This window comes from Macrotis lagotis, chromosome 1 (assembly GCF_037893015.1).
Source record: "Macrotis lagotis isolate mMagLag1 chromosome 1, bilby.v1.9.chrom.fasta, whole genome shotgun sequence".
In the NCBI taxonomy this organism is placed as follows: domain Eukaryota; kingdom Metazoa; phylum Chordata; class Mammalia; order Peramelemorphia; family Peramelidae; genus Macrotis; species Macrotis lagotis.
Window position 1 is genome coordinate 53,914,649 of NC_133658.1, and position 26,444 is coordinate 53,941,092.

Below are 26,444 nucleotides of genomic sequence, written 5' to 3' on the forward strand. Positions count from 1 at the left end.
CATTCTCCAGTTCATTTTACGCAGAGTGTTAAGTGTCCAAGGGCAGATTTGAATTCAGGTCTTCCTGACTTTAAGCCCAGTGCTCTCTCTACTGCCATTCCACCTATTTCACCAGATTGACAAAAGGGTCCAAGACAATAGATGGAAAAACTCCTGTTCTAAACCAGTGAGATTACAGATACAGCTTGATATTTCACCCAGGTTAAAAAACAACAACCACTTTTCTCTTCTCTGATCCTCATCCGTGAAACTGGCAGTCACAGCCTCTCGTGAGCCACAACTCTCATGCCTAAAGTCAGCCTGTCAATCTTTTCCCCAAACCAACATTATCTTTCCCCCAAAAGTTGAAGGATGCTAAGAAATGGCTGCTTCAGACAACTGATATGAGACTAATCTAAAACTTCCTAAGCCTTTTCTTCCGTCTTGGCCATAGAGGAGTGGTGGTGCACAGCATTTAGATGTTGACTCCCACCCACAGGCCTATATCAAGGACTAATGAGTGTTTAGTCCCCACAGTTGCAAATTTTTCTTAGCTGTGATTTCTTTCAGTCCCTGAATCCTCTCCTGATTCTCTGGATACACTTTCCTTTTAAAAAAGTTCTGTTGAATTATCATTTTAACAAACTTTCAAAAAACACAAACATTTCACTATACAAATTATGAGAAAAGAAGATAGCACACGAAACAATTACCTCTTATATACAATTACTTTTAATGTGTGTATTAAATGTAACAAGTGTAGAAATAGAATTACTGTGAGTTCCTTTTCTGAATGCTGTTCATTTTCGTCTTTGTATTTTTAATTGATGCTTTTTCCCTGCATTTCTCTCACTAAATACTAACTCACGCCAATCCCAATAGAAGTTCTCTCACCTTAATGCCTCAGTATCTTGGCTACATCTGAAAATGTATGTACCATTCTGTATCTCTTACATGTGGTCCATACCCTTCTGCCAAGAGGTAGAGTCATGCTTCATTGTTGGTCTTTGGAAGTCATGTTGGGCTTGTAGTGAATCCGAATCCTGAAGTTGTTCAATGTTGCCTTCCTTTACAATGTTGTAATCATGTTATATATCCTTCTCAACTTTCCAAGCTCCTGTGATGTACTCATCTTTTCAAATAACTCCTATATAACCCCCAAATCCCTTACCCCAGACCATTGCCACTGGAGTATCTCCAAAGACACAGTTAACGTGCTGCATCTGGGTCAGTCACCAGGGCAGCAACAGGATACCTTCTGACCCTTTCAAATAAGCCTCTTCAATGAGGAAGAATCAGCAGTTCAGTGTCTCACATATTTAGACAAATACCTGTACCCTCTTTACTCCCACAACTTCCTCAGTTTCTAATATCCTCTTGTTTCTACAAGGACAGTTTGCCTTCACATAAACAGTGGAGTGGGTGGCTATGGTGCATGAAATGTATTCCATCTATCATGGGTGTCTACTTAGTGACTAGTCAAAGGTCATAGAGTGGAGAAATGGTTCTAGAGCTGGATACATAGGACCTGGGTTCAAATCCTACCTCTAATGTGTGGGCAAGTCATTTGATCATGGTTTCCTTATATGTTAAGATCAGCCTGTCAGCCTAGATGGTCCACCTAGATCTATGATCTTCTGATATTACTTTGTTTTATTTGCGGGGGGGGGGGGGGTTGTGAGGCAATGGATTTAGTGATTTGAGCTGGTCAACAAATAAGTATCAAGTGTCTGAGGTTGAATTTGAGCTCATGTTCTCCTGAGATGCTCCTCTATCTGCTCTGCCACCTAACAGCTTATCTGTGATAGCACTTTGCAGAGAGATTCAAGGTCACTCCTATTTATAGTTAGAAATATGGACAGAAAAACTACTCTTTATTATAAAAGAGATTCAGGAAAAACTGGGTAGAGGATAAAACCCATTGGTCATCACAATTACCCTAATAAAATGTTTTAAAAGACAATACGACAATGGGAGGTTGAGAAACATGGATAAAATGTGATCCATACTCTATGGTTATTCAGAGGCCAGAATTAGGACATGCATAATGCCCATCACTGAGGTCCAGAAAAATCTAAGGAACAGGAATATTTTCCTCTTTATATGTTTTGGTATTTTCATGGGTCTTCACAAATTACAAAGCACTTTAATTACTATCTTGCTCTCTTGAAAAATACCATTGATTCAAACCTAGCTCAAATGGTTGAGGATATGTCTATACATGAAGCAGCAACACCCTCGTTGAGCAGAACCTAACAAAAAATAGAAATTTTGCATCTCACCCATCACCTACAAAACAGAATCACAGAACCTCATAATTGACCTCAGAGAGGTCACATAGGGAGAGTTTAGAGGTCATTTAGCCCAACTAGCAACTAAATAGATGACAAGTCATCATTCAGCTCAGATTTACTCAGATCATAATAGTTCAACCTCCTCAATTTACAGAGAAGGAAATTGAGAGCCAGAAGTGACTTGTTCAAGATCCCATAAGTAGAAAGTATCAGACCTGAAATTTGTCCTCAGATCTGACTCCAAAGTCAGTGTCTTTTTGGTAACACTTACGGGATCAGCAGTGACCAGGATGCTATCCTTTACTTGCATAAAGCCAATAGATTAAAAGCTTCCTATATGGTATGGTTGAAATTATTTTTGTAAGATCTTGTGGCTATTTGTAAACAGATATAACTTCAATGGAGTCATAATAGTTAAGATATCAGATGAAGAGGTAGGAGGCAGATGGGGGTATACCATGTGGACTATACAGAGGCACAACAATTCAGATATGGGAAATTAATATAGGCCAACAGGTTAAGAACAAATCCAAAGCAAAATGAACAACAATACCTGGTAATGCAGTAGTTTCCCCTGGATTTCTAGCTCTGTGCCCCTTGTTAACCTAAAGAGAAAGAAGGAAAAACCAAAAACTGAGTGTTTATTGTGATTTTTTTAATCCAGTATTATTCACTTCCTAAATAGGCAGGGTTCATCTATTTAAGGACAAGCTGCTTTCTCAACATTGAAATGCAATTCACCATTATATGCAAGATTTAGAAGTAAAGTCAATTTGTTAATTTTCTTTGAATCCAGGCCCAACCAAGGGTAATTATGGGTTGTGGTTTCAATTCTGTATCTAGATGGTGTTGGACTTGATTTGGCATCAGATGACCATAGTCCCAAGACCAATTGACGCTTCTCATGTGATTCCTTGGGGTCTCAGGTTACTGTTCTGTCAAATAAGGGGGACTGGCCTCTATAATCCCCAAGTCCCTTCCAATTTTAAATCTCCCAGTCTATGAGCTAATAACTTTGCAGAAATTCTGGGACCCTTCCATACTGCCTGGCTTGACTTACCCTAAACTGAAGAGATAATATCCTGCCAAGCTCAGTACCCTCTCAAACACCAGAGGTTCTGAGTTTTGAACCAAACTTAAGCCTTTTGAAGTCCAAGCCCCGTTAATACTTGGCACAAAGAAAAGAGAATCTGTAAGAGGCTTATAAAAAGGACTCATAAGGCTTCCCAGGAATCTATTAGCTCTTACAAAACTCTATATTTTGATGAGCAAAGTGTAAATGAATCAGAGACATATGGCTCTCATTTCCCTGGAAACACACATGGGTTGAAAAATTAAAGAAGTGGGAGAGTGGAAGAGGGAGGGCAGGGATTGTGATGCTTTGGAGACAAAAATCCCCTATACTGGTTTTGCCAGATTTAAAACTTTTGAAGGGGAAAAATATAGCTTAAGCTGTTTGGCTGAAACCAATATGCTGCTAGGTTCAGCAGCACCTCCCATAAATATTCTTTTCATTAAAAAATAATCAGATCATCCATTGTAAGGAACCATTCTTAACAGCAAGGAAGTCTGAAGAATTCCTTTTGTTAGATAACAGCTGGTTTGGTTCTTCTAAAAATGGGGTTTGTTTGGGGTTTTAAACGGTGGGATCAAATCTGCAGTCTTCCCCAAGACAGACTCCCACCACTGTCGGATGAAGTCATTTGGAGGCCAAGGAGTATTTATGAACTCATTGTCACAGTTCCTACAGAAACTGAATGTAGGAGGATTGAGACCCCTGGGGAAAATTTGGCTCTCTGTGTCTATAACCCTATCAGCAACTACCTTCCAACATCCTAACAAGAGCCAGGAACTAGAGGTAGAGAGATATGGAAGTACAGCATTCAAAGGGAAGGCTCCCATGGCAGCTTTGGGTAGTGTGTCAGCACCAAGAATTACCATCTGACACTTACTGACTGTGTGACCCTGGGCCAGTCCCATGACCCCTCTGAGTCAAATGGCAAGAGGAATACTTAATTTCACAGGGCTATCTTTTCTAACAATTCTCAAAGCTTGATAGAAATGTGAGCTATTCAGATCACATCAGGGAAAAAAAACCCTAGTATCCAGCCTGCACCCCCCCCCCCAACCAGAGGATTTAATTTCAGAAAAGTTATTGAGAATCGAGTTGGTTAAATATCAAAAAGCTTTGCACCAGTCATCAAACCTCAAAGTTCATGCATTTCAGAGGCTTTAGATCCAGGAGATTTTTGGAGTTCAATCCACTTCACAGATGAGAAAACAGAGGCTCAGAGAGGCTAAGTTTCTTGCTCAAGGAAATATGGGTAATGAGTGAAGAGAAAGGATTTCCAACCCATATCTCCAGTGTTTGTTCTACCAGCCCAAGCTTCCTTTTCCACGTTCTGAGTCTAGAAGGTTTGATAAAATATTATATAGAACAATTATAAAAAAATAGTGTTAAAAGAGACCTTTCACAGGGATTAGAGTTATAGCTTAGGTGGCTCAGTGGATAGAGTATTGAGTCTAGAGTCAGGAAGACATGAGTTCAAATTCAGCCTTAGCCATTAGTGAATGGTATAACCCTAGGTACATCACTTCACTGCTGTCTGCCTCAATTTCCTCAATTGTAAATAATAATGCCACCTTCCTAGGGATGTTGGAAAGATCAAATGAGATAATATTTTTAAAGTGCATGATATGTATTTGTTGTGGCTGTTGAGTTATTTCAGTCATGTCCTAGTCTTTGCTATCCTATCTGGAATTTTCTCAGCAAAGATACTGTAATGATTTGCTATTTCCTTTTCCAGTTCACTGTACAGATAAGGAAACTGAAGCAAACAGGATTAAATGACTTGCTCAGGGTCACATAGCTAGTAAGTGGTTAAGGCCAGCTTTGAACTCAGGAAGAGGAGTCTTTCTGACCACAGCCCCAGTGTTCTATGCACTATAGTGCCCATTAGCTGTCCATGATACATACTGGGTTCTTAATAAGGACTTGCTTCCTTCCTTCCCTCATCTTAGCATCTTGGTTAGCTAAATGACTCTTACTCCAAAGACAAGGATAGTTCTACTAATGAGGGTTCCCTGGTAGAAGGATGGTACAGAGAAAGTGGTACTAAATTGATTAATTAGAGGACCTGAGTTCCAATTATAGCTTTGTGGCTTCCTACCTGTGTGGTAAGTTGACTGACTTCTAAAAGGTAGAGACTGAATGAGATAACTTCAGGAGTCTCTTCCACATTGAAGTGCTAGGATCCCATTCTTTCATGGGAGATAATGAATTGTCCTTCTAAGAAGATGACCTTTTTTGATCTGAGTGAACTAAAGTGGTATGAATTGCTTTTCTGATTGTGATGGGAAATTTGTACTGATTCAACCACAAACCCTCATCTACATCCACTTGAGATTAAGATCTCACATCTGTAAGACAGCTGGCTATGGTTAGGGGAAGTGATGTTCATGGGATAAGGTGAAGGTATTTGGACCATATAATAATCTAGCCCAGAATCTTGACCACACATATATGCTGCTCTAATCAACTTAGCTAACCAGTCACAGATTGGGGAGGTTGGGAGAGTGACCCTTCTCTTTCATTTCACAGACTACTCCAGGGAAGTAAAAATCCACTGGTCACCTACCTATCCCTTGAACAGTTTTTACCTGAGTGAATAACTATTACAATGTTTGCATCATTTTTCATAAATTGATTTTCTTGCATATGATCCAAAGTGAAAAATACCCTTAAACATCCTCACACATATCTTCTGAATATGGATAATAAAAGCACCTACCTCCCAGGGTTATTCTGAAGACTAATGGAAATAATTTTTGCTAACTGATTTGCAAACAAAAATATTATATTTATATGTTGCCATCATTTTAGGGCAGGATCAACAGTGGCCCGTCTTACTCTTTCCACCACCAATTGATCTAAATTGCTGCACTAATAACCCATACCCAAGAAGAGACTTCTTTGTAAACTCCTTGGGTTTTTCCTCACTCTGAAGTTAATTTTTGATCCCTGACTTTCCTGTCTCTTTGCCAGCTCTGTTTGTCTCCTGTTATTCACAGATTAGAGGTCAGTTCTACTCCAGTTGACAATTCCAAGTTGATGTCTTATTCTACAATAGTAACATGTTATCTTATTAATTCAATTCAACAGCAAAATCCTCTATTTTTAAGGCTTGTAGAACCATTAAACAGTCATTTTTGAGTTGTTCTCAAATGGTCATACCATTAGGAGATTCATGCTTTGCAAGATGCTGGTGTTATACCCCACCCAACCATTCATGACAAGGCCCTGAGATTTATTTGCCTGTATCTATGAAGGAGAAAAGTTGCTGTGTAACAGGAAACATGAAACTTTCACTAAAATACAGCAAATAATTTGAAATTATAGGAAGAATGTTAAGATAAATATTTAGAGGATTTGATGAAATGCAGAACCTTCACTAAAAAAAAGTTGGAAACAGAGGTTTGACTGTTCTTTTTGCAAGAAGACTAGGTTTCATTGCAACTCTTGCTCTAGAGAAAAATAGCTTAGTGATTTGGTGGCAAGGACCCATGTCAGGCACTGGTATGGGAAGAAACCTTAGAGGTCAACTGCCCAATCCTTTCATTTTTCAAGGAATAAACCAGAAGCTCAAAGAGGTTGAGTAACACTCCAACTTTTTAGTAGCATTTCTCCAGTAACACTACTTACTATTTACTCAACTCTATCAGACTAGAAGATCTATGAGACTAAGGACTAAATCCAAAATCATCTGGGCATTTTGGGGATCTCCTAACCCTATTATAGGGGCATATTGGAGGTGTCAGACACATGGAAGTTCAGAGCAGCCCATACCAGATTAAAAGACAATTTGGGAAAGGCTTAACAAAATAATATACACTAAAACATAGATAATGTTAATTTGAGGCTTTCTAAGTCAATATACTTGCTTGCAGGGATTCTTTTTTATTAGAGTTTGACATGACTCCTCTATACCCAGGGATGCTTTAAAAATGTTAAGTGCTTTCCCTGAATAATATTATCAACATAGAGCCAATCTTGGGAAAAATTATGAAGCAGGCAAAATTTCAATGCCTCTTCTCTCTTTCATTGGCTCTTCATAACATGGAATTCCACCCAGGGATCTGACTTCCTTCACTAAGCACCTCCCCATACTTAAGACATCCATCATCCCTGCACTCTAATAAAAAAATGACCTATTCTATATCATATTCCCCCTGATACCCTGTTAAATATAAGAATCCAACTGGATGATTTAGTTCATACTGAGATGTTCATGGTTGATGATAGCTCTATGCAATATACTATCATGAGTACCATTTGCATTTGAACGGGGATTTTCTAAGGTATTAACTCCAAAGAGAAATTAATGGAGGAATTTTCAGGCATGGAGCCAGTCTGGCAGGGAAGATATTTTTTAAAGGAAGAATTTTCATGAGAGAAGACTTAAATAACCAGAGAGATTAATTGCTCATGAGCAGACCATACTAAAATAATAAAAATAATACTATAAACTAAACTAATTACCTAAGGATGCCACTACCAAAGAGTTGTTTTATAGAATGAAACAAAACAATAAGATTCAGCAGCAGAACAAAAGGTCAGAAAAACTATCAAGAAGTTCTTAACCCTCCTCACACTGGTAGCTGCCTATTTACCCACGGTCAAGGCCAGCCCTAAATGAATATAGATTCATGTGATTTGTTAAGATTTGCTAAACCTAAAGTAAATGATGAAGTGATGTAACAAAGGGGCCATGCTGAAAGGAAATTTAGAAATCATCTAATCCAATCTCCTTCATTTTGCAGATTAAGAAACTAAGGTCCAGAAAGGGAAAGCCCTTTGCCCATAGTCACAGATTTGGTCCATTTCAGAGCTAAACCCTCAACTTGGATCTTCTGACTTCAAAGCGAAGTCTTTCTACTTTACCCCAAGATTTAAATCTCAACAAATCAACTCAAAAACATAAAACGCACCTTTATCTGGGGACTTAGAGACTTCTATCTCAAAGGAAGATAGCCATCAGAAGTCTTTGAGGCAAAGGAACATGAGAGTTCTAAAAGTGATGTCTTAGGGAGGGCTTTTCCTGTAGGCCAATGTCATCGAGTAAGGACCTTTCAGAAGACAGACACAAAAGCACAGCAGCAGTAGGGAGGTGTCTCTTCTTGAATTTCAGGTCTTCAGAAGTAGACACAAAAACTCTCACTCTGCTAACCCCAGAAATAAGCAAAAGTAGTTGGGTCAGGGGACATTTCCATATAGTCAATGAGCAATATTGAGTCTTATAGCTTCTTTTGCCAGGAAGTTCATACATTCTTAGATACAGATCCATTATAAACGGGGGAAAATTCCTCGAATTTGAGCCAAGTCTCTACTAACAAAAATGGGACAGATAAATCCTGCCTATCTCCTTGCTTACCCTTCTTGTGACAGGGTTAACCCATCTGGTCCCTTAGCTGGTCAGTTATACAAGGTCTATTTTAGGAGTGACTACCTTGAGAACACTGAGGGGAATGATTATAGAAAATCTAAGTGGTGGAGATGAAGTACAGCAATTACATGAAGAATCTTAGAAATGTCAGATTGGATCTGAAAATGATCCAGTCAATCTCATGATCTGTATATTGAGACATTTTGAACACTTGACTATACGTGCTATTCATGGCCAGTCCAACCTAGGGTTGGTTTCCTTTAAAGGATGTCATGGCTTGGAAATTCAGCTAAAGTACCCTTGAATTCTCTTAGAGAAAGATCTCTTAGAGATCCCTTAGAGATAAAGATCTACTTGGAGATAAAGGAGGCAGGGGTCACTAATTCTGGAACTTTTTTTTTGAACTTGTTTTTATTTTCAGTCTATATATGACTTCCTGAGTTTAAAAGTTTATTATATGCTGTTCAAGACAGGATTCCCACTGACTTGGAACTAATAAGGCAAAACCCTTCCTTTGAGAATCCCAGTACTGGAATGGGAGACCTCTATCAGTGAGAAGATTCATAAAGAGAGCGTTTTGATAATTTGGTGAGTCACTCACATTCTCAAACGTATACATGAAAATAATACCCTATATTTCTAGAGCACTTTGAAAAAGTGACTTTTTCACAACCGCTTGGAAAAGTGGTACAAAACTAACACCTTCATTTTAAAGAAGAGAACTAAGAGTGTCAGATCAATAAAGTGATTTGTTTACAATCTCTTAGTTAGAATTGATAGCATAGATTTTAATCCAGGTCTTCTAAGGTCCAGTGAGTGCTTTTTCCACTACATTTCTTCTCAAGGAATCAGCTAGGTAGAGCACTGGCCTTGGAGTCAGTAGGACAGGAGTTCAAATCCAGACTCAGACACTTGACTTTTACTTGCCTGATCTTGGGTGAGTCATTTAACCCTGATTGCCTCATATCCAGGGCCATCTTCAGTCATCTTTATTCATATCTGGCCACTGGACACAGATGGCTCCGGAGGAAAAAGTGAGTTTCGTGACGTAACACAGCCCCCCTCCCCCAAATTCAGTTCAGGTGCTTGTTATGTATGGTATCACCTCCCTGACATCAAAGTCTTCAAGAACAAAGGACAGATATATCTTCTCAATGAGTCAGAGTTATGATTAAATTTTCCTTTCCTAAACATACAGGTAACAAGTTCAAGACAGGGTAAAGAATTCATTTACAAGTCAAAGAAATTAAGAGACAATAGAAGATGCAAACCTCACAAGGGGCATCATTCCCTTGAGGCTACCAATAGCTTCAACTATAATCATGCACTAAGGGATTCCAAGCAAGTGTCCTTTCTTGTAGCTTCTCTGTGTAGAGTGATTCACAGTTCCCACTAGGAGGTACTCACTATCATCAAATATCTCATATGGGCAGGCAACATTCATTTTTCAGGTCTCCTCCCATCATTCTTCCAACAGTCCTCTACAGTTCTCTACAACTGACATTTTCAGTTCCTTTCTTAGAGAAAGTTCTATCCTGTCGTAAGATATCGTTTTTGTTCATTTCAGTTTCTTTATTATCTTTTATTTTCTTATTGTCTCTTGAGAGAAACAAGGTTTTCCTACCAACCATAACCAGGAATTTTGACATCTGGGGCAAATTTGACAAAATGCAGCAAGGATCCTAGGTTTGGGGAGAGGGAGTAAATCTACATGACCAAGAGACATATACCCATAAGCATGCATAAACACTCACACTCATACATAAAAGTGGCAACAAAACTTTATAAGACACAAAAGGATTCAGAAAGGGGCACAGTACACATGAATAATGTTGTTCTTATTTGGGACTATTATTGTTTCTACTAAATATGTAAATAGTTAGAGTGGTTAGGTTTTATTTGAATATTTACCCCATGTGTTGTCAGATTATGTTTACTCATATTTGTTGAGAGTATTATTCAGTTTAAAATTAGGAAGAAAATAGGAGGGAAAGGGAAAGAAAAGGAGGGAAGGAAGAATGAAAAAAATTTAAGGAGGAGGGAGAAAAAAGAAAGAAGGGAGGGAGAAGAGAAGGAAGAAAAGATGTAAAGGGAAAGAGGAAGAGAAGAAAAGAGGAAGGGAGGGAGGAATGGAGAGAAAAAGGCAAGGAGGAAGGAAGGGAGAGAGGAAGGAAGAAAAAGAAGAGGGAAAGAAGTAGAAAGGAAGGCAAGAAAGGAGGGAAGAATGGGAGAGGAAAGCAAAGAGGAAAGGAGGGAGAAAGGAAGGCAGCAAAGGAGGGAGGAATGGGAAAAGGAAGGCAAGCAGAAAGGGAGGGAGGGAGAGAAAAGGGAGAAAAGGAGGGAGGGAAGGAGAAAGAGATGAAGAAAAGCTTTTCAGATGAAATATTAAAAAGTTAAAAGTTTGTTCATTTCTTTTCCTTCAGGAGGATTATGGAATAGAATGTGGTTGGTTAGTTGGTTTTTGTCCTTTGTTATCAAAATGGCATCACTATGTCTGAGATAAATTACAGTGTATCTGACTGTGGCTGATCAGCCCAACATGAGCTCAGAATGCTCTACCACAGGTTGGGCACAGAAAGTCCATGTGAATACTGAAGTGGGTTTTCTAAATTTACGGATGTCATGTTTCCTTTGAGCTGCTTCAATTCTGTCTTCCTCATAGAGCGCAGCTGCCTCACTGATAAATCTTATAGTATAGTATAGTATAATAATCTGTTGGTTGATTTTACTTACCTATTTTTCTTTGTTATAAGGCTCATTGGGTGGAGTGGATATGGGCAGTATGCCTGGAAATGATTATGATGTAAAAACAACAAAAGTAACAATAAAAATTTTTTTAAAAAATTTTTAAAAAGAGAGGAAGAAAGCTAGGCCAAGAACTGGCCAGGTATTGTTTACTGCTGAGGCCTATAATGTTCCTTTGATTCAAGTCTCCGGAGTGAGACTGAGAGTATCTTTATTTCTCAAGGCCCACATAGAGGAAATCCCTTGTGAAGCATTTAAAACAGTTGTATGTCCAATTCTGAAGCTCTTCCTGGCCAGTACCCATCCAAAACTTCCTTGCTATATAGTCTGGTGGAACTTTTCCCATTTTTCTATCCCCCTTCACTTGCCTCCAGTCTTGGTAGAGTGGCATCCTGAGCAGGGAGTGAGACACAGGAGCAGCCAGAGGAAGGTTGTAGGGAGCCTCCACTGTTTCCACTCAAAGGGAAAAGGCATTTCCTCGCCAACCTAGTGGAAGTTAACAACTGCTTGAATCCCCAGCAATGGTCACAGGCAGCTGTTCTCTCCATAGATCAGTTCCCACCTCCATTTTTTTTTCCAGGCAGAAGAAGCCCACAGTGCTGCCCAATAGGCTATGGTCCTAATTGAACACTAGCCAGATCTGAAATCCCCAAACTCGGTGGCTTCATTAGTGTATAGAGGATAGGCAGAATTCCAAGGTAAATTAGAGAAGATGAATATTCTATTGCCTTCGACAGCAGGGAGCCTCAACTGCATCTGAGAAACAACCATTCCAGTTGGACTTTATTCCCAGGCTCCTGCCCTATGTCAAGTTTCCATAGTACAAGAACACATTCCTGGACGGTGCCTTCAGTGGATGTTCTACCAAATGGTGGAGGAGCTTGGGGAAGGTGGAGTCATGGTGGGTGAGGGGGGCAATGGGCAGGCTGGAAGTGGAAGGTCAGCTGATTCCAATAGCTCTCTCTTCAATGCACAGCCCCTTTTCCACATTCCCTTACACCTGGCTATTGAATGTTCGAACTACTGGTAGGGTGCGGAGGCAATCAGAGGGAGATTCAAAGGGCATGGAATTCCATCAAGTCAGAAAGCACTTCTAAATTTGATAAACTCATTCTTTGTGTGCTCCAAAAACCTGGTAATTCAGGGTTTGGTTCAAATCTGGGACAATCTGTGATTAAAAAAATACATCTGAACCTCAAGAGAAACAACAGAAGCCAGGAGACTGGGGCAGAAAAAAAGAAACTCATAGAGGGTTATATTTCCCAATGACTTGAACTCTACTGAGGCAGAGGGTGACTGTGTCGAAAAGTAATTAGTTTCTGAAGTTATTCCACAAGGGAAAACTGGCAGCATTAGCCATATATTCATTCTATGTGAAGTTGTCCAACAACCGATTTCCTGCTTCCTTAACCACAGGTCATCTGCCGACTTACATTCAATTCACCCACCTGTCTTTAAAAAAAACATTAATTGGGTACCTACTCTAGATCCAGTACTGTATGAGGTGCTAGGGGTATACACTTTAATCCCATTCCTCTCATCCCCCCAAATTATTAAATTCCCCCCAACTCGCCAAATTCTATTCATTTCCATCCTAACAACTACCACATATTATTTTACTGAATCATTTGATTTACTTTGCCTGCAAGAGAGTTTACTTTTTAAAGGAAAAAAAAATTCTGTTCTGTTCTTGTTGGAACAGCCAACAACTACAGTACATTGAGACATTATCTGACTCACTAGGATGACTTTTCTTCCATCTTTATAGTCTAATAATTTCATGCGGCTCATTTGTTAATAATGCCTTTAGAACTCTCTCATCAGGTAGAATAACTCAATTTTGAGAGACTCTCCATCATCATCATCATCATCATAATTTTTATGCCTCATTGTCTCCACCCAAAAGTCTCCCCTGAAAACATTAGAATCTGACTCATATCTCTCTAGAAGCTCCTCAGCTCTTTGTAAGCATCAAGTTTCCAAAATAATAAGTAAAAGATAATTTGATGGAACAAAGGAGAAATCCAAATCAAAGGTGGTTCAATGGCTGGGTCTAGGATTAGGAAATTGTTCAGTCATTTTTCAAACATGCCTGACTCTTTGTGACACATTTGGAGTTTTCTTAGCAAAAATACTAGCTTTTCTTTTTTACAGATGGGAAAAACTAAGGAATACAGAGTTAAGTGACTTGTCCAGGTCATCCAGTTATTATCTAAGGATATATTTGAACTCAGGTCTTCCTGAATCAGACCTACTATGCCAATTTAGCTGCCCTAGAAATAGGAAGACCTGTTGAATTATCCTGAACAAATAATTTAATAGTTTATTTGCTTAAATCTCTTAATCTGTAAAATGGGGCTCATAAACTCTTATGTACTACTTCCCAAGGTTAAGAGAATCAAATAAGCTAGCATTATACAGCACTTAGGACAGTGCCATCACACAGTCAGTAATTAATATTTTTTCCCATTCTAGCAAAATAGTTATGGGCCTCTGTACAATGAGCTTAATTTCCTTTACTCCCATATAGAGATTTAGTCACAATCTCCTGAACACTCAAAAGTGTCATACTTTGAAACATCCAGGATATATAAATGATAGCTTTTACCCTGGGGTCCCATTTTCCTGATGGATGATTGCCTCTCTCCAGTCACTAGTGATACTTCACTTTAGTATTCCTCAGTCATCTTCTTGATAGCCCTGACATCCACCTTGTCATTGGTTTGGAGGTCTTAACCCTTTCATTTCTAGAACATCTGATCCGGATACCCAATGACTGCCTTCCCTGGACCACTATTTCAGACAGGTTTCAATCATGTTTCATTTCATTCTTTATTCCCTGGTCAACCTCAACTTTACTTTGCACTACCATCCTTCTCCCTTTCTTCTTCTCCTTTTTCCACTTTTGGAACAATAATCAAATTTATTCTGTTAATTTGCTCCTGGGAGCAAACTGGCTCAGGAGTCCCACTCAGCATTACAGAAACTTTCCCCCCAAATATCCCCTTCCTCGCTATCACCAATTCTCTCTCTATTTGCTTTCTCCCTCTATTATAATGTAAATTCCTCTAGGACAGAAATTATCAGTACTTTAGTACTTATTTGCCTAGGACTCAGCATAAAGCCTAATAACTTTTTCCCATTCATTCATCAGGACTTCAGTCAAGATTCAAAAACTCTGCTTCCCTATCACCTCACATGGATTTCTCAGACTGGAATACTCAGGTTGACACTATAAAATATATTCTCTTCATCAAGCATTTTTGTGATGATCCCCTATTTTCATATTCTAGTGTCTGTATACTAACAGATGCCAATAACATATTTTTCTGGCTTCTTTGATCAAATGTTTCCAGCAAGCTGAATTGTCTCTCAGGCACAAAAAAACATTAGGAGTTGGCTAGAAATAAATATTCATTAAAATCAGAGAGCCAAATTCTAATTAAATTTTAAGAATTTTCCTAACTGGGGGCTCAGAACAATTGTGATTGTTCTCCTAACTTTTTGCTTAATATATTCCTTTTTTAAAAAAATTATTTATTTAAGGAAATGGGGTTAAGTGGCTTGCCCAAGGTCAACACAGCTAGGCCATTATTAAGTGTCTTAGCCTGGATTTGAACTCAGGTCCTCTTGACTCCAAGGCCGGGGCTCTCTCCATTGCCCCCTTAATATATCCTTTAAATATCAGAGAAGAGGACACATGAATTTGATAGGTTCATTATATTGTTCTTAGTCTTGTGTAAAAGCAAATTATTAAAGTAAGACATGTTATACTACACTAAACATGAATGCATACACACACACAAAAACCCATATCTTTTCTTTTTGATGGTCAACATCTCTACTTCCTCAAGCGATAACCTTATAATGGTTTTGAATTTAAAGGATCTTTATTTTATTTATTTATAAATATTATATAGTATATATGATTAAATGAATTTTAATACTCACTAATCCAACACTCTTGTCTTACCTTTAGAAGAACAAATGGAAATGACAGAGGGTAGTGATTTGACCAAATTCATACAAGAAGTAGGAGAAGAATTACTTTTCCGCAAAGTTCTCCTGATCCCTATTAAGTATTTTTGCACCACCTGGATTCAGCCTTGGGACATATATCCTAAACTAAAACTAGAACAGGCAACATGAAGTACCACACAGTTGGCATGGTGGAGAGATGAAGTGGGACAGTGGTCTGTTGGTGATATCAGCTGGAAGACCATTACTAGGGCTAGAGGTATTTACTGCAAAATGACATCTGGCAGAGTTGAACTAATTATGCCTGCTAACCAAGTGCTAAGCTCCCCTGTTTCCTAAACAGTTGCAAATCTTGTAGAGCTCTATAAACACATCACACTGGGACAAAATCCCATTTGCTCCCTCCTAGAGATAGCTCTATGTTGTAGTTTACTATGGAGAGGAAGGTATGGATGTGAAGGAGACCTCAGAAATTGATACATTCTATTTTCGTCAAAGCTCCCACTTTGAATAGTATATTCAATTCATTTTAGGTTATCTGGCTTCTCTACCACAATTCTGCACCCCCACTGATATATACCATAACTGAGCTCCGAGATAAAAAAAGACTTCAGAGGTCACATCCCCAATTCTCTCCTTAGAGGAACATTTTATCTTATTTATTCAGATGAGGAAAACAAGGCAGAGAACTAATGATCATGAAATTATAAAACTTTCTAGGGGTAAAGCAAGGCAAATGGGACTTTATGTCAGAGCCACCCACCTAGGGGAAGGGCAAATGAAGGTCCAAACCCTCTTCAGAAGTTTCAGTCTTGTACTGCCTGCCTACTGCTTCCCCATCCAATCCACTATCAGCCAGATGGACTCCAATTAAGGTGGATTGTCCTCTTGTCCTTTGGAGTCCCCTCTACCCTACCCCCTGACTCAACTTGTCCTGGAGGGCAAATCTTCTAGTTACAATTCGGTAACTAAGGGACCCAAGAGATCATCTAATACGGCATATTTGAGTTCCTCTCCTACCAAGCATGGAAATAATCCATCAAACTGAAATTTGGAAAAATGAAAACATTACAAAGCAGCCAGGCCTAGAGCAGCTAAGCACTAGATTTCCAGGAGCCACTTGGAGGAGAGTTTTTGGAAAAACAATTTACAACCTGGAGGCAATCACTCCAGCCTTCCACTTGGAGGCAGAGCTAACAGCATCTTTCTCCCAGTCCTTGGCTGCAGAGGGGTGGTGAGACAGTGGTATGCAGAACTGAATGAAGGCCATCTCTGCAAGACAAAGGCATCAGTCCTGAATGTGGATGCAGCATGCTGACTGGACTCTCAATCCTGAGCTGAATGAGCAAGACTTAGAGAAAGTATAATGTTTAATGGGGAATGTATGAAGTCTAAAGGATAAATCAGACCCCTAGGTTTTTACCCAAAATGCCTCATTCAGCTCCTTTGTGGATGAAAAAGAAGTTGAAGATCACTACAAGCCAGAAAAAAACATGATCTTCAGGAGAAAGAGGGCTTTCTGATTATAATTCCTCTGATTCTTTGTTCCTAAGAATACTTTGTAGGAAAACAATCCTTTCATTTCTCACAAAACCCATCTGTTCCAAATACAAAGTCCTCAACTAGAATAAGGACCAGCTCCACAAAAAGCAATCTGATTTTTTTCCATACCCAATAGTCAAGTTGGCTCTGCAGAAGCCAGGTTTGTGCTGGCCACTGCCTATAAACAATGATAGAACTCAGGCAGGAATGAGCAAGTTTCTCTCATAATATGGCTGCAGGCAGAATGATCGCAAGGGTGTCTCCCAGTCCATGTTTCCATCCCTATTGTTTCTTCTTTCTGGATTGCCTTTTGCTCCCCATCCTGTATCTAAATCTTCCGTTGCCTTTAAGGGTCTACTCCGGATTTCCCTTCTTCCATAGTGTCTTCCCTAACTAATCCCACCAGATGGTGATCTTTCCCTGAGTTTGAGTTTGCTTAGGGTCAATATTAGTCTAGCACATATTTTGTTGTATATTGATGACTTCAATTGTTCTCCAGGCAGTTTCTTGAGCATCTGCTAGGGCTTCTTCTGACAATATCTTCAGATAGATGCTTGTCTTTCATTTTTGAAGAAGACTAGAAGAGAGGTGATGCCATGACAAGCACATGAATTGGACTTGAGTGGGGGGGGGGGGGCTGTGCTAAGTCACCAGTCTTACTTTCTCCTCCAGAGCCATCTGGGTCCAGTGGTCAGGACAACTGAAGACCCTAGATGCCAGGCAATCAGGGTTAAGTAACTTGCCCAAGGTCACACAACTAGTAAGTGTCAAGAGGCTGGATTTGAATTCCCATCCTCCTGATTCTAAGGCCAGTGCTCTATGCACTGTGCCCCATCTACAGTTCAATAGACAGACAGACAGATAGATAGATAGATAGAGACATAATAGATGATAGACAGATGATAGATCAATACAGATAGATGATAGATGATTGGTAGATGATAGATTTGTAAAGAGAGACACATAAGTATGTGCTTGTGCATAGATATATATATATATATATATTAAATTCTTATTATAGATATATTGCCCCCCAAAAAATCCCTCAATAGAATGTAAATTCCTTGAGGACAAGAACTTTTTCATTTTTAAAATCTATTCTCAGTGCTTAGCATATAATAGATACTTAATACATGCTTATGATTAATTGCATTTTCAAGAGATTAGGCATCTACAATGTTCAGAAAACTACATGTACCACAGGTATGACTTTTCCCCTAGATTATGACCTCTTTGAAGAGATATATATCATTTCCTATAGACTTCCCTTCACACCCAGTATAGTTTGTACAATTTAAATTTTAAAAGATTTATTAAACTTCTATCATGTATAAAGTACTATATTAGGCACTGGGAGTTACAAAGGTGGAAAAATAAAAGCCTTTCCCTTCAAAGAACTTGTAATCTAGTAGGTAATTAAATTGATTTTAAATGTAAGACTGAACAATTGAATGGATATAACAAAGAAAGTTTGACACTTGGATGATCTGAATAATCACCCTAGAAATAAGTAAGTGGTTCTCATTGCTTTTCCACTGTATTAATGTGCCTATTTCATCATAAGCTAAGATGGGAAAGTGCACAAAAGGAGATATATCCTTACTTAGACTTTCCTTTGGGACTTTACGTTCATCTCTTCCTAGGATCAGATAGTTCCTAATAGACTAGAGACAAATGGAACCTTCCCAAGACTTCAACAAAATTCACTACAGATTTATTAACATAACTGTCCTCTATGACTCTACCAAGGTCATGGGATATAGTAGAAAGAGAGATAGATAGACAGAAAAAGAGATAATAGATAAGAAGGTGATAGACAGATGATATAGATGAGAGAGACAGAGAGACAAGGAGAGAAAAAAAGAGAGTCAGAGACTGAGACTGAGATAGTCACAGACACAGAGAGCAATCACTGGATCCCTGACTCTGGGGTCAGAAAGACCTAATTTTAAAGTTTACCTCAGTCACTTGCACTCAGGGCAGGTTATAACCTCTATTTGCCTTCATTTCTTCATCAATGAAATGTAGATAATAAAAGCTCTTAGCTTAGGTTGTTAATGAGGATAAAATAAAATGATATTTTCAAGTGCTTCATAAACAAAATGTTCATTGTGATGATCATGACAAAGAGATAGATAATTAAGTTCTTACCATTTTCTAGTCACTATGCTGAGCACTGGGGATGCAATGACTTACAAACATGACAAGAAACTTCTCTTCTAACATTCCATGAAGGTAAGACAGTTGGTGAGGAGCAAGAGAAAGAAAAGGAAGAAGAAAGTTCAGGGAGTTATATTCTGAGAATCATTGATTAAGATGGATATCTAGGGGCGGCTAGGTGGTGTAGTGGATAAAGCACTGGCCCTGGAGTCAGGAGTACCTGGGTTCAAATCTGGTCTCAGACACTTAATAAGTACCTAGCTTGGGTGGCCTTGGGAAAGCCACTTAACCCTGGTTGCCTTGCAAAAAAAAAAAACCCTAAAGATGGATATCTGTCTGACTTACTGATATTAAGATATTTATCCAATGATATGTGAATGAGTGACCACTGCAGGATTCTAGCCCTGGTCATCTCAACTCCCGACTTCAGCTCTCTATTATGTCAGACTGTATCTCTAACAAAGATGTCAAAATAACATTACATTGTCTTTTGTCTTTGTTTATTTTCATGGTCATCTCCTAGATAAACATCCAATATATTTGGAGATTTGGGGGGGGGATGGTAAATAATCCTGCTTCTCCATCATCTGGGAAAGTTTGATGATCATTGCCAATACAGCAGCTTTTCTCAAGAAAAAAAAGCATACTCCCCATTAGACAATTTCTGTTCCTTTTAAAGTTTATTGTCATCAAGCCACCCCATCATACAATTTAAGAGTGTATAAATAATATTTGAGGTTTAAATATACCCCACATCCCCTTCTTTAATTCTCTCAACAAACAAGACTGCCTTTCTACCTCATGCCACCTTTCTTCTTCTCTTGCATCTGTATCTATCCCTTTCTCACTATTAACAGTTAACCACCCTAATTCAAGTCTTAATCACATCCTCTTACCTGCAGTAGATTACTAAATTTTACTCCTACCTTGAAACTCTTCTCTTGCCCAATTCTTCCAATCCATAAATGTCAAATCAATGACCTTAAAAACACCCTACTCAGGAACCCCCATTGTTACGCCCTCCTGGTACCTCTAGAATAAAATAAAATTCCTCTGTTTGACTTTTAAAGTCTAGTCCATTTTTATACCAATCTCTGTTTCTAGACTGATCTCCTATTACTCTAAGTTTCAGCTTATAGGTTTATTTGTCGTCCCTAATATATAATATTTTATTTTCCACTTCCATGCCTTTAAGACTGTCCATTGAACCAGGAATGTTCTTACCATCCTTCCCCATGCTCCCCAATTCCCTTCAAGGAAGCTCAGCTTAAATGTCACCTCCTTCATGAAGTCTTTGTGCCCATCCCATCTCAATTGTTAGGGTTCCCTTCCCATACCAAAGTAACTTTAAATTTGTTACACATGGTTTGTATTCATCCATGTGAGTGTTTTTTTCCCATAATAATGTAAACTTGAGTTCAGAGATTATTTCATTTTCATCTTTCTATTCTAAATGTCTTATTTTATGACTGGTACATAGCAGGTGTTTAATAAAGGCTTATTGCTGTTATTATCACAAGAAGAAATTTCATTTCTTGCCCTCCATATGCATAGACATTGATAAGATTAAATTTATGGAGAGAGTAGAGTCTGCACATCTGTCTGTTCAACTCCAACCCCCAGAAGTTAATGGGAGTAGCAAGTAATGGTTTCCTCCACATCCCATCTCCAATTACCATTTAAAGTACACAAAGATCAGAAAATTATATCTCCCAATGGCCTCTTCCACTTTCAAACAAGCAGTTGCCAACCATTTACACTTCCCACAGTGCTACTGCACATATAACTTGACAAATCCCCCAAGAATCAAACTGGTAATCATAGACCGGCAACTCCTTTCATGTGGCTCTCTCTTCTAGTGATTATGAAGGATTAACTATTCTCTTTCCTATTCTGGACCACATAACCACCAGAGTGATCTTTCCAAATCAACTTTTAAGTAAGCTACCTTTTATTAAATGGGAATAATAGGATCTTAGAGTTGGCAAGGATCCTATCTAGCCATGAAATAAATCCTTCTATAATGCTCCTGATTCTCATTTTAAATATATCCAGTAGGGTCCCCATTATCTCATAAAACAATTTCTTGCATAAGTAAATATATGTGTATATAGTTATATAGACAGAATGCATGTATATGCACATATACAAATATGTGTTTAAACATGCACATAAAACTTCATAAATTCAAATATCCTGTTTTGTGGTGGGATGCTCATTACCTCACAAAGCAAACTATCCCATTTTTAGACAATTGTTTTCAGTGAAATCTTGGAATAGGGCTGGAGTATGTGGGTTTGATTATACTGAGATTTGCCCATCCACCCACCTCCAACTATACAGAAACTGGGGGGAGCTTCATGGAGTCACGTGCAACTCTCTTGGAATGCCAAATCACAGGAAGCTGGGTAGGGTGAAAGCAAGAGATAACTTCGCAGACATCACTGGAAGGGAAGAGATTGAATTTTCTCCCCACTTTCTGAGAGAAGTAGGCAGAACCATGGTACAAGAGAAGAACCCCAAGTGGGATTCTTGAATCTTAGGCTGCAAAGGGGAGTTGTAGATAACATAATTCCCTGGCCCAGGGAAAGACACTCTGGAAGTCACATTGGCTAAATCTGATTTTTCTTCCATAGGACAGCTCTTTGGAAGTCTGAAGAGATCTATCATCAAACTGCTTTTTCCATTTCATTCATTCATTTCCATGTTCTTCCTTTGTCTCTCTCCACTTTTTCCTCTCCCTCCCCCCTTCTCTCCCTCTTTCCCTCCCCCCTTCTCTCCCTCTCCCCCCCTTTCTCTGCCTCTCTCCCTTCCCCCCTTCTCTCTCTCTCTCCCTCCCTCCTACTCTGCCCTCTTTCCCTGTCTCTATGTGCATATCTGTCTCTCACTCTCTCTCTCTCTCTCTCTCTCTCTGTCTTCAGATATTTATCACCTCATCCAGTTCGGCATTAACATAATACAGATGAGCTGTCAGCACCATGAACTGACCACCATGGCTCTCACAACAGAAACAGGAGACAGGAGAATGGGAACTTGGCTCTCTAAATTCACAGGAGTTCTTGACCTTGTTAGTGTCTGAGACCTCTTTGGTGACAGTCTGATGAAGTTCAAGGACTCCTTAGAATCATTCTTCTAAATGAATGGAATTTACATTTACAAAGGAACCAATTTCATATATATATATATATATATATATATATATATATATATATATATATATATATATATGTGTGTGTGTGTGTGTGTGTGTGTGTGTGTGTGTGTGTGTGTGTGAAATATAAACAAGAAATTGATATGTTTCCATTATCATCATGGGAATGTGAGATTCTTCCCTCAAAGCAGTCAATTCAGGGAAGCTAGGTGGTGCAGTGGATAGAGCACTGACCCTAGAAGCCAGAGGACCTGAGTCCAAATCCAGCCTCAGACATTTCATAATTACCTAGGTGTGTGGCCTTGGGCAAGCCACTTAATGCCATTGCCTTGCAAAAACCTAAAAAAAATGAGGTAGTTTTTACATCTATATGGGGGCTTTTATGTGTGAGTGTATATATACGTATATATACATATATGATATATGTATATGAAGCTATTTAATTATGTATGTGTAGAAAAATATAAATATAAGCTGTATCTATTGTATCTGAATATGTGTACTCACAAATATAAATGCACACATATGTATGTGTGAGTATATTATAGATATGTGTATATATGCATATATTTATATACAGATATGTCTATGTTGACATATATATTTATACACACACATGTGTGTGAGTGTGTGTATGTGTGGTTGAGGCTTGGTGTCACCAAAGGTAGAAGGGCAGTAAGTATGGCAGTACTGACTCCTGGGGCCTCCCCATATTGGTGCTAGATATCATATAGCCATTAGATCACGTTTAGCCCCACTGCATCTCAGGACTCCTGAGCTTATCATCTCCCAGTCTCAATCTCTCTAGATGCAAGAATTACAGGTGTCTGTTACTGCTCCTGACAAAACCAATCATATTGAATTACAGATTTTCAAAATACAGCTAACAGTCTTAAACAGTACCAAGACTTTTGGAACATCTCATCTTTTAAAAAAAAAAAGTTCAGGGGTGGCTAGGTGGCACAGTGGATAGAGCACCAGCCCTGGAGTCAGGAGGACCTGAGTTCAAATCCGGCCTCAGACACTTAATAAGTACCTAGTTGTGTGGCCTTGGGCAAGCCACTTAACCCCACTGCCTTGCTAAAAAAAAAAAAAGTTCAGAAACCTCAGGTCAAGAATCCTAACTGGAAACTTAGTTTTTCACCCATAGAGCTCAAAATTCTTTGTATGCATGTGCTCACCAAGTGTCCTCTTTACCAAAAAGTAACAAGAACCCCCAGTTGTCAGTACTTTCCTTTCTCTTCAATATTATTTTGTATCTAGTATGTGTATATGTAAACATATATACGATAGTATATATTGTAAATATCTCATATAGCTATAAAATACATACAATATTACATAGATACCTTTATAGGAGTACATATATTATATACCTAATTATATATGTATATTATATAAATATATGTATGTATACACACACATGGATAGCATTAACTTAGTTGAGTATAAGTGTTTTCAACAGCAGGAAGTAAGCTCCTAGAGAGAGGAGACAATATTTTGGTTTTGTCTTTCTATTTAGTGTCTAGCCCATTGTCCAGCACATGATCAGAATTTAATGGATTCTTGCTTGTTTACTTGCTGAATGAATGAACGAATGAATGAATGAACGAATGAATAAATGAACGAATGAATGAGTGAACGAATGAACAAACGAACAAACAAAAAAATGAATGAAGGGGATCGATCATCTCCTCCTAAGAAACACATAAAATGACAGGAAGACTAAGTGCTTTGGCTCCAATCTCATAGAAATAATCATGAGCAGGTCTTGAAAAATGACCCTAGAATGACTCATACGATTGCAGAATGCCAGAACTGGAAGTGACCTTGGAGGCCATCCAATTCAACTGCTACACTTTACAGATGAGAAAACAGAGACCCAGGGAAAAATGACCTGCCTCACATTGTGCTGTTGGTTAGTATCATTTGATTGTCCAGGTTTCCTGATTCCCTCTCTAAGGTTCTTTTCAGTCCTTGGTTATAACCTGCTAATGTCCTGGGAAGCATTTTACCTTCTTGGAATAGAAAACTCTTTCAAATAGCTAACTCTTTTTTGGAAACTATCAAAATAACTTTTCTATACCAATGGACTAGAAAAGCTGAAATTAGTTACTATTCCATTTACCCACAAGCAACTTCCATAGGTCACTTGAACCAACAACCATTTTAACCAACAAATACCTCTCCATATATTTCTTTTTCTTTTAGGTTTTTGCAAGGCAATGGGGTTAAGTGGTTTGCCAAAGGCCACACAGCTAGGCAATTATTAAATGTCTGAGACCAGATTTGAACCCAGGTACTCCTGACTCCAGGGCCAGTGCTTTATCTACTATACCACCTAGCCACCTCCACACATTTCTTTTTTATATAGATTCATTAATCTCCCATTCCTCTCTGATTGTCTTTTATTTCTAAGGGTTGGACCAGTGGTGTCTTGGTAAATGTTTAACAACCAGCTCTTCCTGTTCCCCCCCCAAAATTACATACTTATAAATAAATATTCAATATTATTATTATTTTCTTCATCACTTTCCCAGGTCTCAGACAACCAACAAAAAAAAATCAAGCCCTCATCTGTGGCATTTCATTGTTTGAGATGTAAATGCTCCTACTAAAAATGTAACCATCAGCTTTTCTGCCTTCTTTGAGGGATCTCTGTGGAATTCTCCACAGTAAGGAACAAATACAGTAGAGTTAAGTGCTTCATAACTAGAAAGAATATTGGTTTTTTCATTTTTTTAGTTTCATGGTTCAGGGACAAACTGCTATTCACCTAGTATTCTTTCATTTTTAATATTCTGTGTTTATTCTACAAATTAACAAAAAACTGTGCTTTATAATTAAATCATGTTATTCAAATGAATAAAACAGCTATTTGATGATAAATAAAAGTATTAATACACAAGTTTATCTAACTGAAAGTGTCTTTGGAACAATTTCGGTGATAGATATCAAAACAGGAATGGTGGGTACTGAATCATGCTCCCACACTGATTATAACAATGATGACAGTGATGAAAAAAACTATAAAGACAGAGTATGTTAGTAGATAACCCTGGTGTTAGAAGATGTGGGCTCGAATTTCACCTCTTATCTTAAATAGTTCTGTAATACTGGGAAAGCCATTGAATTTTTTTTCTTTGCCACAGATCACTCCCCAAAACTCCCCAAAAGGAATAAGTCATAAACCAGATGCTACTTTCTTTGATTGGGAGACAGTCCCCACATCATGGGCTCCCTATTCTGCTGAAATCTAAATCTTTTCAATTTTTTTTATTAGTGTCTTGTTATTCAAAGGAAATAAGTATTATAAATTATTTTCCAGACATGAAAAACAAAACAATAAAAGACAAAGAGAACTAGATTTACAATCAAATGGCTGGGTTCAAATTCTGACTCAGTTGTTACCGGGTCCTTCATCAAACTCAATCAAAAGTCCTGATCAGAGGACTCCAAGAAGACTTGCTGACTTCAAGACCTAAAGAAAGATTCTGCCCCCACGGAGATATGTTATTTGCAATTGAGTCATTCTGTAAATGAGACATGAAAGAGTACTTTGTTGAATAGGGACTTGTCCCAGAACCATTTCTATCAGAATTCCATTAAAGAAAAAATGAAAATAAAACAAAGCCATAACACCTAGTATTTCCAAAGCACTTTCATTCATTCTGTATTACCTTCCACTCTCCTTTGCCCAGTGAGTCCCACCTTCCAAGATGAATATTCAAGAACTCTGTAAAGTTACTGTAATCTCTCTGATGCAGCAGTGGAGGAGTCCAGCTGAAAAGCATCAGCATTGGAATTCATACTTATAGGATTATGGGACCAGAGATTTAGAGTTAAAACAAGATCTGAGAGATGAATGAATCCAATTCCCTCATCTTACAGATGAGGAAACTGAACCTTAGAAAGGTGAAACGATTTGTGTAGGATCACGTCTTTCTCAAGGATATGAGGCACATTTAGAGCTTAGTCTTTTCCAATTCAAGTCTGATACTCTGTCTATACCTTCTGACCATCCTGGTCCTTCCTTTCCTTGTTGCCTTACCATAAGAAGAACAATGGCAGAATGGAGGCCAGCTTTGCTATATCGCCAGTCTTCCTACGTTTGATATGCTGCTTTGCAATCCCAGCAAATCTGTCCGACAG

At 38.5% G+C, this 26,444-nt stretch overlaps 1 long non-coding RNA gene across 1 annotated transcript in view; it reads right to left on the reverse strand.

Annotated features, from left to right (window-relative positions):
• LOC141498324 (uncharacterized) overlaps positions 1 to 26,444 on the reverse strand; it is a 343,106-nt gene that overhangs the window by 227,775 nt on the left and 88,887 nt on the right. The window contains exon 2 of the long non-coding RNA XR_012471613.1: positions 2,827 to 2,878. This is a non-coding gene — a long non-coding RNA (uncharacterized LOC141498324). The remainder of the gene's footprint in view (positions 1 to 2,826; positions 2,879 to 26,444) is intronic.